Genomic DNA, 14,184 nt, shown 5'->3' with positions numbered 1-14,184 from the left:
AAATATGTCCTAGAGTTCAGCCTGGGCAGGGTAGCCCCAAAAAAGGAGAAAACGTCCCAGGCCAAAGAAGCGTGAGCTCCCGGCACCTGCAGGCTGCAGCCCTTCCTGAAGGAGCAGCTGGCGTTGGGGTCCCTTCCGGGTGGGCGTGCTTCTTCGCCTCCGTGGAGGCACCAACTAGGGGGCCTGCCGTTTTCTTCCTTTGGGGTAGGGGCGATACGGCCCAGGATGGAGCCCCGGCTTCAGAGCATGTCAGCCCTGGGGTGCATGCCCAGATCTACCTTGTACGGGCTGCATGGCCTTGGGCCTCAGTTTCCTCGTCTGTAAAATGGGGAGGTAACAGGACCCATCTCACAGGGTTGCTGTGAAGATGAAAAGCTTTAAACTCACAAGGCCCTTGAAAGAGTGCTTCAGTGCTCCGGAAGTGTCCGCTGTCCTTGTCATCTTGTTGCAGAGCTGCCGTGAAGATGACACAAGACAGCACATGTGGCTCCTCGTCTGGGTTCAGCAAATGGTGTTTCCCGCACTCAGCCAGGGTGCCGGGAGCCCCAGGAGCTGGTCTGCTGCCAGCCGATGTTGCTGATTCGGCGAGCCCTGCACCTGGGCTGGCACCCCGGGCTTCCTTCCGTGCAGCAGGGCGCACCCTCACCCCCTGCTGGTGGGCCAGCCCTGCCCTGCCCTGTGTTTACCTGGGTTTGTTTGGAGCGTTACCAGGCCATCAGAGTGGGCTGATGGGCACCAGGCTGCTTTGGGAATGGTTTAGGCCTGAGTTACAACCTGGTATTAAAAAGGAACTGTGTTCTGTGCCAGGAGCGTTTCAAAAGCTGCAGCCTTATTTGGTCTGGAAACGTCTTTGCTCGGAGGAAAAGTGGAGCGAGTGAGCCGACCTGGGCTCACTCTAGACGGGCAGTTCTTAGTTATGCCAGCTTGGGTTGTCCAGTTTGTGAATTATTTTGATCTCTGACTTCTCTCTTTGTTTTGGGCTGCCTGCCTGTTTCAGCAACGATTCCCCCCTTTTCTACTGGAACCATCGCTCAGCTCTCTCTCCCCTGCCCTCAGCTGCCGATGAGTTATTTTGTTGTACAGGTTTATTGAGGTGTGAGTATCATACCATAAAGTCCACCCCTTGCCAGTGTACAACGCAAGAAATTTCAGTTAACGTGTAGGGTTGGGCCGTCCTTCACCTCCACCACGTTCCCTAATGCCCATTTGCAGCATCAGGAGAGGAAGTTCCCTTCCATCCTTAGTTGGCTGAGAGTTTTTGTTTATTTATTTATGAATTTTTATTAGCTTTTTAAATGTTTTTATTTTTTTCATCACGGATAGGTTTTGGACTTTGTCACAGGTTTTTCTGTGCCTGTGGGGATGGCCATGTGGGATTTGTCCTTTACGAATATGGTAGACTGCAGGAATTGAATTTTGAATGTTAAACCAACCTTGAATTCCTGGGGTAAATCCCACTTGGTCATGGTGTATAATTTTGTATATGTTGTTGATGGGGGTATAAGATCAGAAACACTTGGAAATCACTGTTTTGGGGTCTGCCACAAATCAGAAGTGAACCTCCTTAGGGGGAAGCCATACTTGGATTCTTTCAATGCGATGAGTTAGACATTCCAGGACCCAGAGAAACAGAAACCCAGCAGAGGACTTCTCATGCCCCTCTCTTCCCTATTAAACACAGTGTCCACACCATTCTGAGATAGTAATGCCACTCGTTTTAGCCTTTAGCCCCACGTGGAAAACTTCAGCAGTCAGAGGGGTCCTGCCCCCGAGCTGGACCTACTCACCTTTCTCGGGAGTGGACTGAAGTGGCTTTTGGGGGTGATTTGGGGCTGAAACCCAACTGTGCCCAGCCTATCAAGTCTTGCGAAACTGGCTGTGGCCACTCAGAGGAAGGGCTTTCAGTTTCTTTTTTTTTTTTGTCTGTGCCGTGTGGCTTGCGGGATCTTAGTTCCCCGACCAGGGATTGAACCCAGGCCCTCGGCAGTGAAAGCGCAGAGTCCTAACCACTGGACTGCCAGGGAAGTCCCTTTTCTGGTGGGGGGGAGGGGCCTTCCAGTTTCTAATTTGCCCAGAGATGCTACGGAAGCTGCTAGTGGTCCCGGACAGACAGAGGCTGTGGACGGGCATGGCGTGCCCAGGTCTGGATGACACAGCCGAGCCGGGGCAGGGAATTTCTGGTTGATCCTCTGCAGTGAATGCAGGAGTGTCCTGGTGTCTTTCACACCCTTTCCTGGAGTGAGAGGACAGAGGTTACCCTTGCTTGTGGATCTCCCTGCTGGCTTCAGCACTTAGATCCACGCAGCCAAGCCCTAGCAAACCCTGTACGGACTGCTGGCCCTGTCTCTGAATGTGTACGGGGAAGACACCAGCAGGCCATAGATCCGGGGCCTCAGCTGGGGATAAACTTGCGTCTTTCTTCTACAGCACAGAGGCAGCCGTCTCCAGGCCAAGGCGGGACCCTCCGCCTCGGCAAGCCTGAGAACAGGGGTTGTGCCACCCCATTCTTTATTCTCCCCTGGGGAGGTAACGGGAGGGGCAGGCCCCACGGGGGTCCCCCGGGCCCCCATCACTGAGGGCAGGAGGCGTAGAACTCAGGCTTCCGGTCAAGATGACATTGCAAGTTTATGCTTCGGGGCACGGCCCTCACCCGCATCTCTGACCCCACCCCCAGCCGTGCTAATAAAATGGAAAAGAGGTTTAAAAACATGAAGCCACACCCCACCCAAAGATAAACATCCCTGTGTTCCAGAAAGCAGACAGAACTAGGGCAGTCAGAGGCGGGGAAGCAGTGGGCCTGCTAGGCTCCTGGTCTGGGAAGAAGCAGGGGGTGTTCTACCTGTGGGTGATGGGGGCAAAAATGGCCAGTTCCGAGGTGGGGTGAGGCCAGGGCCATGCTCGAACTAGACGCCAGCCGGGGCTTTCCCATTCAGCAGAGGGGGGAAAAAAGGCTGTTCCCGTTGCTATGGCCGCATAACAAATTTACCCAAAACTCTGGTATAAAACAACCGTTTATCAGACTCCTGGGTTCTGGGCTCAGGAATTTGGACAGAACTCAGCAGGACACAGAGATTCAAGATGCTGGCCCTTGGCTCAAGGCGGGAGGACTCTGGTGAGATCTGTCCCCCAGCACTTTGCCCCAGCCGATGCCTGTCTCCAGCTAAGACCTCCTCTTCGCTCAGCTTCCCCCGATCCCACCTGCTTCCGCACTCTCTTCCCTCGAGTGGCCGCTCCCCATAAGCCGGACACCTGAATGCTGGATGCCCCCTCTGCTTCTGGGAGACTGAGGCCTGAGCCACTCGGGGCTTTAAGGTCAATTATATGCTGCTGGCTCCCCGATGACTGTCTTCTCGGCTGTCTTCCCCCAACTCCAGATGAATGCCTGCTCCCATCTGCACCTGGGTATTTAAGAGGCATCTCAAACTCAACACGTCCCAATTTGAGCACCTGACTGGCTTCTCGGCAGTGGGTGGAAGGGTGGCCCCCAAAAGATATGCCCTCATCCTACTACCCAGGACCTACGAATAAGACTTTTTGGTCTATGCAGACGTAATTAAGGATCTCAAGATGGGATCATCCTGGTGGCCCGTGGGCCCTCAAGCCAACGACAGGTGTCCTTATAAGAGACAGAGAGGGGCTTCCCTGGTGGCGCAGTGCTTGAGAGTCCGCCTGCCGATGCAGGGGACGCGGGATCGTGCCCCGGTCCTGGAAGATACCACGTGCCGCGGAGCGGCTGGGCCCGTGAGCCATGGCCGCTGAGCCTGCGCGCCCGGAGCCTGTGCTCCGCAACGGGAGAGGCCACAACGGTGAGAGGCCCACGTACTGCCAAAAAAAAAAAAAAAGAGACAGAGAGGACAGATACAAGAAGAGGAGAAGGCCACGTGACCACAGAGGCAGAGATTGGAGGGACGCGGCCCCAATCCCGGGAACACCTGGAGCCCCAGAAGCTGGGAGAAGTGAGCAGGCTCCTCCCCTAGGGCCTTGGGAGGGAGCATGGCCCTGCTGACACCTTGATTTTGGACTTGTGGCCTCCAGAGCCAGGAGTGAACAAGTTTCTGTGGTTTTAAGCCGCCCAGTTTGTGGTCATTTGCTGCAGCTGCCCCAGGACACTGACACGCCGTCTACGTCTGCAGCTCGGTCTTCAAGGTCGCGCAGCCCTGAACTCTCACGCTCATCCTGTATGCCTTTCTCTTATACCCCACAGTGACCGCCGGCAAGTCCTCTGTCCTCGGCCTCCAAACGACGCTCGGAATCAGCCCTTGTCTTCCCAACGCACTGCTGCCGCCCTGGGCCAGACGCCCGCCTGCAGCCCGCCTCCCCGGATCCCGGCACAGCCTCCTCCTGTCCGCCTCGGGGTCGCTGGCTGCTACACGGCACCTTTCTCCTCCAAGTCCCCCTTTCTCTGCTTTGCTCTGTGATGCTGGGCTGACGCTCAGCAGACCACGCCCTGGTCCTCCCGTTCTGCCAGCAGCCGGCTCCAGAGGGAGACTGGGAGATGGTAGGAGGGACCTGGGCCCTATTTTCCTGTCCCTCTCAGTGTCCCTCCAGCAGGGCAGCTGCCTTTGGTTCTTCCAGAATCGGCCTCTCGCCTGTCCTCAGAGGCTGCACAGCACCCACTCCTCAGAGAGCTGCGGGGCCCGCCCTTTGAGCTCGCGGCCCTTCTGTCCTCTCAGCACTGAGGGTGATTGGTAGCTGCTTATTTTCTCTGTGCAGCCAGCGTCCTGGGTGAGATCCTTGGACTGAAGTGCCCACCGTGGCTTCCCTTTTTCCTGACTCCACTGGTGCTCTGGTCTCCCAGCTTCCAGCCTTGCACCTACGAGCTGCTCTCAGCAAAGCAGTCGGAGGCGGGGGTCCTGCCACACACGGACAAGGGGGCTGGGAGTTTGCTGTCAGAGGGAGGGCTCTGGGGTTTGGGGTGAAGTTTCAAAACTTAGCCAAGTGGAACACATGAGACTTTATTACTACACCATTATAGAATCTGCCATCCCCTCTGGCTTAGTGTTTTGTTTTTCTTTTATTAGCATTATTATTATTTTTTACAGTAGGTCCTTGTTGGTTATTTTTTTTTTTTTTTGCTGCGCTGCACAGCTTGTGGGATCTTAGTTCTCCCAGCAGGGATGGAACCTGTGCCCCATTCAGTGCGAGTGCAGAGTCCTAAGTACTGGACTGCCAGGGAAGTCCTGTTGGATATCTATTTTATTTTATTTTTTATTTATTTTATTGTTTTTTTTTTTTTTTTTGCGGTACGCGGGCCCCTCACTGCCGTGGCCTCTCCCGTTGCGGAGCACAGGCTCCGGACGCGCAGGCTCAGCGGCCATGACTCATGGGCCCAGCTGCTCCGCGGCATGTGGGATCTTCCCGGACCGGGGCATGAACCCGTGTCCCCTGCATTGGCAGGCGGACTCTCAACCACTGCGCCACCAGGGAAGCCTGGTTATCTATTTTAAATATAGCGGTGTGTACGTGTCGATCCCAAACTCTTAATCTATCCCTCCCCTCCACCCTTCCCCCCTGGTAACCATAAATTCCTTCTCTAAATCTGTGAGTCTGTTTCTGTTCTGTAAATAAATTCATTTGTATCTTTTTTTTAGATTTCGCATATAAGCGATATCATATATTTGTCTTTCTCTGTCTGACTTACTTCACTTAGTATGATAATCACCAGGCCCATCCATGTCGCTGCAAATGGCATTACTTCATGCTTTTCAACGGTTGAGTAATATTCCATTGTATATATGCACCAAATGTTTTGTTTTTCTCATTAACTGCTGGTCATATGCCAGTGGTAGGCTGTGAAATCAATATGGTGAGTTTTGACGAGGGTTTTAACAACATTGAAATGAAATAGAATAGAGTAAGTGAGATGGGAGTGATCAGAGTGTGACAGACGCGGTCAAAGGAAGCATCGTTTGACGAAACTTTTGTTCAGGGCTTTGTGCGTACAGAGCTGTAACGTGAATGCATTTCTTTCTGTGAGTCTTGGTTTGAAATGTTTGTAAGCTCCATGGGGGCGGGTCTGCGCCAGTCTCAAGCCCCGGTCCACCTCCTGGAACTTCCAGTCATCTGTCGAGCACGTGACTCGGGCCCGTCCCTCTGTAGCCAGGACAGGGCTCTTTGGTGATCCTACTCAGCGAGGTTTTCTGAGGTCATTTTACTGAGTATTTTCTTCTTTGTGATGTGTCTCTGCCCTTTCCCTGGAGTTCCTCTCGCGTGTATGGCAAATCTGGACCCGTTTTCTAATTATTTTTACCTCTTCCGTTTTCTGTCTCTCGGCCTTTTGCTTTCTTTTTATGAGCTGTTCCTCAGCCTTATTTGCCCAACCGTTCTATTTGTTTTGAAAATTCATACGATCACATTTTTCACGGTTTAGGAATTCTCCAGTTTTTACCGCTCTCTCTCCTTCTTCCTCTCCTGGGGCGCTGTTGGTGGACCGCTCCCTGCGTTCCTCTGCCCAAAGCGCTTTTCCTTCCCCCGTGTTGCTTTTGTCTGCCTTTGCAGGATGGCTCTCTTCAGACACCTGTTGGTTGTCCACTTGTATCTACTGAGGCCTGGACCCTCAGATGCACACGGGCTCGTTGACCGAGGACGCTGCTCTGGAGTCAGCTGCCCGGCCCTAGAGCTGGGGGCCGGAGATCGGTGCCTGTCTTTCCCTTTGGACTTGTTGGATCCCCAGTGGCAGGGGGTGGCGTGGGGGGGGCTCAACCTTGCTGTTCATTTCCCCGACTGATGCTCTTTCCTCTGTGTGGGATCCCCGCCGCCACTGTGCCTCGGGCCCCAGAGCAGAGGTGCCCGTTTTACCCACAGCAGAGACTAGGCTTGCGGTGAGTCTTCTCCCAGGTTGGCGGGGAGGCTCGCTGGGTAGCAGATGGGATTTGAGTATCTGACTGCATCTTTAAAAAAAAAAAATTGCGGCAAAATACACATAAAATTTACCATCTTAACCATTCTGAAGGGTACATCTCGGTAGCATTAAGTACTGTCACGATATTGTACAACCATCACCACTGTCCACTTCAGAGCTTTCTCGTATTCCCAAATGGAAACCCTGTCCCCATTAAACACCAAGTTCTTCCCCCAGCCCCTGGTAACCTCTGTTCTACTGTCTGTCTCTATGAGTGATTGCTTCTCCGAAAGGCTTTCCTCCATCCTGGTTATTTTATCACCCAAGGCCCCTACTTCCCGAGCCTTTGGTGATTCTGTGGAATCAGTCTGCTTGACTCCTGGGTGACCTTCAGTTGATGTATGTGTTTAGTCTGCCAGCTTTACCCCAGAGTTCCTCTATAATATTTAGGAATTCATCTTTTTGCAGATACTTTGTAAAAATCGAATGGTAGAATCTTTTTTTGTTGTTTTTCTGGTTTTTTGGCCACACCATCCAGCATACGGAGTCTTAGTTCCCCAGCCAGGGATTGAACCCGTGCCCCCTGCAGGGGAAGTGCGGAGTCTTAACCAGTGCGCCACCAGGGAAGTCCCTAGAATCATCTTATAATCACACTGTGTACATTTAATGCTCATGTTTAATGATAAAAATGGGATACAAAGCTATATATTCAGTACGCTCTAATTTACGTAAAACACACTGGTATGTGTAAGAAAGATGGAAAGCCATAAGGCCAAATTGTAAGCCTCTCTGACCTCTGGGATTTGGTGTGGTGCTTGTTATTTCACTGGCACTACTTTTTTATCTCTCTCTCTCTTTTTTTTCTTTTTTGTGGTACGCGGACCTCTCACTGTCGCGGCCTCTCCCGTTGCGGAGCACAGGCTCCGGACGCGCAGGCTCAGCGGCCACGGCTCACGGGCCCAGCCGCTCCGCGGCATGTGGGATCTTCCCGGACCGGGGCACGAACCCGTGTCCCCTGCATCGGCAGGTGGACTCTCAACCACTGCGCCACCAGGGAAGCCCCACTTTTTATCTCTTAAAAGTTTTCCCCAACCGTGAGTGTTGGTCTTGTAATCAGAACAGAACGATCCCTGCTGGGTCTGGGGTCCTCCACAAGCTTCTCCATCTTGGGCCTCGTGTGGTCCTGGTTGGCTGTGGAGTGAGCCTGGGCCTCACACGGGTGGGAGGAGGGGGACATCGGCTCAGTCTGTGTTCTAGAAAAGTCCCTCTGGTGATGACCATGAAGAGGTGTCGGAGGTGGACAGGAGTCATGCGGGAAAGTGTAGCCAGAGTCTGCAGAGGTGACCAGGTGGAGGGGGTGAGGGGCACAGCTGCTGAATATTCATGGGTTAAATCATTGGGATTTGTTGCCTGACCCACAGCGGGGTGAGAGGCTGGGAAGATGTCCATGTTTCTGGCTTGGGTGATGGGTGACTTAATGGTTCAGGAAGTCCCACCCAAATGTTCTTAATAATAATCGTATTTGTCTCATCTCTTTTAAAAAATGTTTTGGCTCCTCTGGGTCTCCGTTGCTGCGTGTGGGCTTTCTGTAGTTGTGGTGGCTTCTATTGCTGCAGAGCACGGGATTTGGACGCGCAGGCTTCAGTAGTTGTGGCTCACGGGCTCTAGAGCGCAGGCTCAGTAGCTGTGGCGCGCGGGCTTAGTTGAAGGGAAGGCTTAGGGAAGCCCTGCACATGAGTTTTTACGTGAACCTGTTTTCACTTCTCTCAGAGTGGAAGTGCTGGGTCAGTTGGTCATTCCCCGTCGCCTGGACTTCTTGAAAAGCAAACAGTGGCTTAAGCCTTCTAGCTTGCCCTTGAGCCGGGCTCTCTATAACTGTTATTGTCTTTGGCCCTCACTCATCCCTGCGAAGAAGGGATGGTTGTTATCTCCATGGCTGGCCTGGCCTCCGAGCCTCTGGTCCTCCCTCTGAAGGAGGAGCTGGCTTAGTGCTGGTGCCGTCTGGGCGGGGCCCCTGATGACTAGGGCTGCCGAGGAGCCTCCTGCAGAGAGCTGGCTGACCACTGAGACACAGACAACCGTCGTGAGGGAGGTGCCCATGATGGGCGGCCACCACGGGAGGGAGGCTCCATGCAGGGCGGCGTCTCTATCTGGGCTCTCCCTCCCACTCCCTGCTCGCACATTCCTAGAGGAGGGGACTGGGGTTCAGCAACGAGTGAGGACCAGAGCTGGGTTCAAATCCCAAATGTGGTCAAAACTTATGTATGACTTCAATCCCTGGCTTCCCCCAGCCTCTGGAATTTCACTTTACAACAGGAGCCAAGAATTATACTGAATCTTCTTGAAGAAAAATGGGAAGAACTAATGATAAAACTACTCTGCTTACCCAGCACGGTCCTTTTAATATTTTACAGATTATCCTCCACGTGTCTGCACACTTTTACAGAGTTACCATCAATCAGGCTGTTCAAATCCCTTGTGGGTTCTGCTGTTTTTCACTTTATGTGTCTTAAACATTTTCCCATGTTTTAAAAAGACTTGTCGCGATTGTCATTTAAAATCGCCTTGTGATTATTACATCATGTATTACATCATGGAGCTCTCTGTAATTCAGTAAACCATTTTCCTAATGTTATTTGGATCAGGGGTTGGCAAACTGTAGTCCTCAGGCCAAATCTGGCCCTCTGCCCTTTTTTGTACAGCCCTAAAGCTAAGAATGAGTTTTACATTTTGTAATGGTTGAGAAAAATCAAAAGGAGACAAATGTTTTGTGACATATGACACTGGCATAAAATGCGAATTTCAGTGTCTATTAGTAAAGTTTTATCGGAACACAGCCCTGCCCATTTGGGGCAGGGCTGCCTGTCCCTGAAATGGCAGACGGCAATGGCTGTGCAGGGACCGTGTGGCCACAAGGACTAAAATATTTCCTACCAGTCCCTTGACAGAAAAAAGTGTGCCTGCCCCTGATTAAGGTTATTTACTTTGGGGGGGCGGGTTTTGATTTCTTCAAAATCTTTTAAGTGGCAGGTGCTGTATGAGGGCTCTGGGGTACAGTGGGGCATGGAATGAACAGAGCATGCAGGGTTCTTGAGCTCTGGGGGCTGGAATGTTCTGGAAGTGACATCGAGTGGGATGGGAAGAGAGACGGTGAAATACGATCATCTCAGAGAGTGGCCAGTGGAAGGTCCTGGGGTCTGGGAAGGCCTATCTGAGGAGCTGACACCAGGAGGTGACGTTAGAACTGGAATCTCAGTGTTGAGAAGGAGAAGCCGTGCAAAGACCACGAGGAAGGACATTTGGGGTCAAGAGAGGAGTGGGTGCAACTGTCCTGAGACGGGAACGAGATGGACACTGTTGAGGAGCCAGTGGAAGGTGAGTGTGAGCGGGCTAGAGAGCGATGGGGGGGCCAGGTGGGGCAGGACCTCGGAGGCTGTGGAAGGGAGCTTGCATTTTACTCTGAGACCCACTGAGACCCCAGACTGGTAAAGGATGGATTGCAGGGGCAGAGGCAGAGGCAAGGAGAAAGTGAGGGGGTGATGGAGAGACCTGGATATATTTTGGGTTTAAACTTACAGGATTGCTGAAAGGATGTGGGAGATGAGGGGTTGAAAAGAGAGGTTAAGACACCTCCTGGGTTTTTGGCTTAGGCAGCTGGTGGATGGGGTTAGAATTCCTGAGATGGAGCAGACTGGGAGAAGAGCCCAGGACTCAGGGCTCTGCTGGGTCCCAGGGAGATTATTCTGGATTGTCTGGGTGAGCCCAGTAAGTCCTTGGAAGATCTGGGAGGCAGGCATGTGAGAGACAGAAAAGGTGATGTGGCGATGGAAGCTGAGAGAGAGTGATTTGAAGATGTTATGCTTCTGGCTTTGAAGATGGAGGAAGTGGCCACCAGCCAAGGAAAGCAGGCAGCCTCTAGAAACTGGAAGGCAAGGAAAACGGATTCTCCTCTAGAGCCTCCAGCAGGAATGCAGCCCTGCTGACCCATTTTAGACTTCAGACCTCCCAAACTGTAGGATGATGAATCTGTATTTTATTTATTTATGTCAAGTGGAAATTTGTTTTCTTTTCTTCTTTCCTTTTTCTTTTGGACCGCGCTGCACAGCATGTGGGATCTTAGTTCCCCGACCAGAGATTGAACCCGTGCCCCCTGCAGTGGAAGCACAGAGTCTTAACCAGTGGACTGCCAGGGAAGTCCCTATATTTCATTTTTTATTCAGTTTTTAGAACCAATAGCTTAAAGTGGTTACCAAATGATCTCTAACTAAAGAAATATTTCATTTTTATACCACTGCAGGGATTGCATTCCACTTTCATTTTTAGCATATGTATATGTGTCACCAAGTTTAAAATATTGAAGATCTGGTTCTGATACAACTAAGAGAGAAACATGGAAAATAGGACCCTGAGAAAATGTTATTTGCTGAACAAGGTTAAGAAGTGAAGCATCGGCTGTGATTTAGCTAATAAGTCTCATTTCATTCAAAATGCATGCTTTGCCGGCCAGAAGCTCTCTGTAGCATCACGCTTTAGCGACCTTTCAGGCAACAACAGACTAAAGTACCCCTACAAAGAGCTGTGTTTTCCTAATTATATATATAAAAAAAACCCTTGGTTCCAAGTCCATCCACTCAGAGATATTAGTCCAAATTTGTGTTGTTTTAAAATGCTAAATTTGTGGTCATTTGTCACAGCTGCAACAGGAAACTAACGCACCCAGTAAAGAGTCCTCCAACCTTCAGCCCAGGGAGCTGGGGGGGGGGGGTCTCCCTGACCAGTGTGTAGCTTCACTTTTTCTCCAGTTGTCAGAATGAGCGTCGTCCCTGCTCTTGGTCTTGTCTAGTGTCACTGGATGCAACCCTGAGGTTGGTCTGTTTTAGGACAGAGAGCACTAAGGGTACATCCAGTTGTCTGTTTACCAATGCACCTTCGTGCTGGGCTCTGGGTTTGCTGAAGACTGCTGACCTTCAAAAGGCACGTGGGTTGAGCTCACAGACTCTGGAGCTGAACGCCTGGCCTCAGAGTCCATGTCTGCTGCCTCCTGGCTTGGTGACAAGCCCCTCAGTGTTTCACCATCTCAGCTACCTCAGCTGTGGAACGAGGTGCTAACAGGACGCCCTGCCAGTGCTGCGGGGGACTGAAGGGGCTCGTCTGCACGGTGCCTGGAACTGTGCACGGCCCCCAGTGAGGGCTGCCTGCGTGCAAGTGCTGACAGGTTAATAACCACATTTTGAGTGGGTCTTAATGCAGGGGGGGCCTCACCGGCAGACGGCCTCCGCTGACCAGGCTGGGGCAGGAGGAGGCTGGTCTCAGGCACCCCTGGGACTAGAGGCTCAGGGTCCGCGGGAGCCATGGTGGGGCTGTGACTGCTGGAAGCGGTTTGCGTGAGGGGCTCCTCGGTTTGGGCAGGGGCTCTAGTGGGAGGCTTCTGAGCTCCAGGGCCCCATACTACGTGCCCCCTTCCACCCCAGTCAGGCCCAGCCCTTCCTCACCAGTGTGGGACCCTTGCTAGGGGGATCTTTACAGGGGGTGGAGGGCGGGGCTTGAGGCTGGGAGGGGCCTGGAGGCGGGGTTTGTCCGGGGAAAGGGCAGGACTTGGGAGGAACTTATTTAGGTGGGACCTTGGTGGGGCGGGGCTTATCTGGGTGGGGCTGGTTTGGACGGGGCCTGGTCCTGGGGCCTAGGGCAGGGCTTGTAGGGGGCAAGGCGGGGCTTGGGGAGGAGCTTATCCCGGGGACCTGGCGGGGCGGGGCTTGGCGGGGCGGGGCTTGGCGGGGCAGGGCCTGGTGGGCGGTCCTGGGGCAGGGCTTGCTCAGGGTCCTGATTCGGCTCCCTCCCTGGTTACCAGGTTTTGTTTCCGGGCGGAATAGCCTGGCCAGGTGGAGAGGCTGCCTTGGGTCACTCTTGGAGGTCCGGACGCTCTGCGAGGGGGTCACTGTGAGGGGGCCCGTGCACCTCTTTGGAGGTGCGGGAGATGCCGCATCAGGCTTATACATCCCCATTGCGGGTGTTTTGGGCCTCTCTGAAGTGGGCATCCCTCCCTGCACCCCGTAATCGCTGCTTGAAGGGCAGGAGTCTGGGGAGGCAGGAAGGCTTGGGGAGGGGACTGGCCGTCTCTCTTCTTCCCTCTGCTTTTCCCTCTTCCGCATCCTCCCTGAGTCAGACTGCAGTGAGCCAGGTCTGGAAAAGGCAAATGTTCCCCTTGGCAAAAGGAAACTGAGAGGAGCCTCTGGGGGCCAGGGGTCCTCGGCCACAGAGCGGACTGGAACAGACTGGAGTGGAGGCTGCCGGCCCAGGACGGAGAGCCTCACCCTCACGGGCCCATGTCATCCTGGCCTCCCCTGGTCACCCTGGCTTCCCCGTTCATCTTGGCCTCCCCTGGTTATCCTGGCCTTTCCTGGTCATCGCTTTGTCTTTGTCATCCAGCCCCCTTGGTCATCCTCACTGCCCTGTTTACTGCTCCCAGCTGTCTCTGGAGTGAGTGTGCCCTGGGCTCTGCAAGTCTGAAGTGGAGCTCCTGAGTCAAGGACGGGGTACAGCCCTGCCCTGGAAAATAAGGCATAGGTGATGTAAGAGCCAAATAAGTCCTGGCTTTATTTGGGATGAAAACTCATCCTCTGAGATCCTGTGAGTCCCCTCGGGGGCTGACCCTTGGCGGACCCGGGGACAGGACGGAGGGGGCCTGGGATGGGGCAGGGCTGGGCTGTGTCCATACAGCTCTAACGCAGCACAGGCCGCCTCACCAGAAGGCCCAGGGTTCCACCTTAGGGATAACACTTCTCAGTGCCCACTGATAGATGGATGCAGGACATCCCTTCTGTACCGCAGCCTGGTAGCGGAGGGAGGTGGTTGTTCCCATTTTACAGATGCGAACACAGCTCAGAGAGGACAAAAAGCACCCAGGGAGGTAGTGGTGGAGCCGAGGCTCAAAGCCAGAGTCAGTCCTTCCCCTCCCACCCTTCCCCGATCGCTGTGGTCCCTCAGTGAGGGCGGGGCCTTCCTACCTGCTCACCTGTACGACTCCTCAGGATGGACTCCGGGGTGGGGTGTGGGAATCGGGACACACAGGCCCACTCACTGCCATGGTGGGTTTAATTTTCAAAGTTGCAACTCAATCCAACTCCGAATTGTTTACAAGTGATACATCTAACAGATAAGGATACAGAAAGGTTGAAAGTTAAAGAAGGAGAGAAGATGCACCATGCAAGTACCAACCAAAAGAAAGCTGGTGACGCTGTGTTAATATCAGACAAATAGACCGTAAAGAAATAACATGACTAGGATTCACGAGGGTAAGTTCATAATTTACCACCAAAGCTCCAATTTCCCGGGATATAACACCC

The sequence above is a fragment of the Delphinapterus leucas genome, chromosome 7, assembly GCF_059928025.1.
Source record: "Delphinapterus leucas isolate spDelLeu-1000000601 "Yukka" chromosome 7, BTC_Dleu_Yukka2, whole genome shotgun sequence".
In the NCBI taxonomy this organism is placed as follows: domain Eukaryota; kingdom Metazoa; phylum Chordata; class Mammalia; order Artiodactyla; family Monodontidae; genus Delphinapterus; species Delphinapterus leucas.
This window is presented reverse-complemented; position numbering follows the sequence as displayed.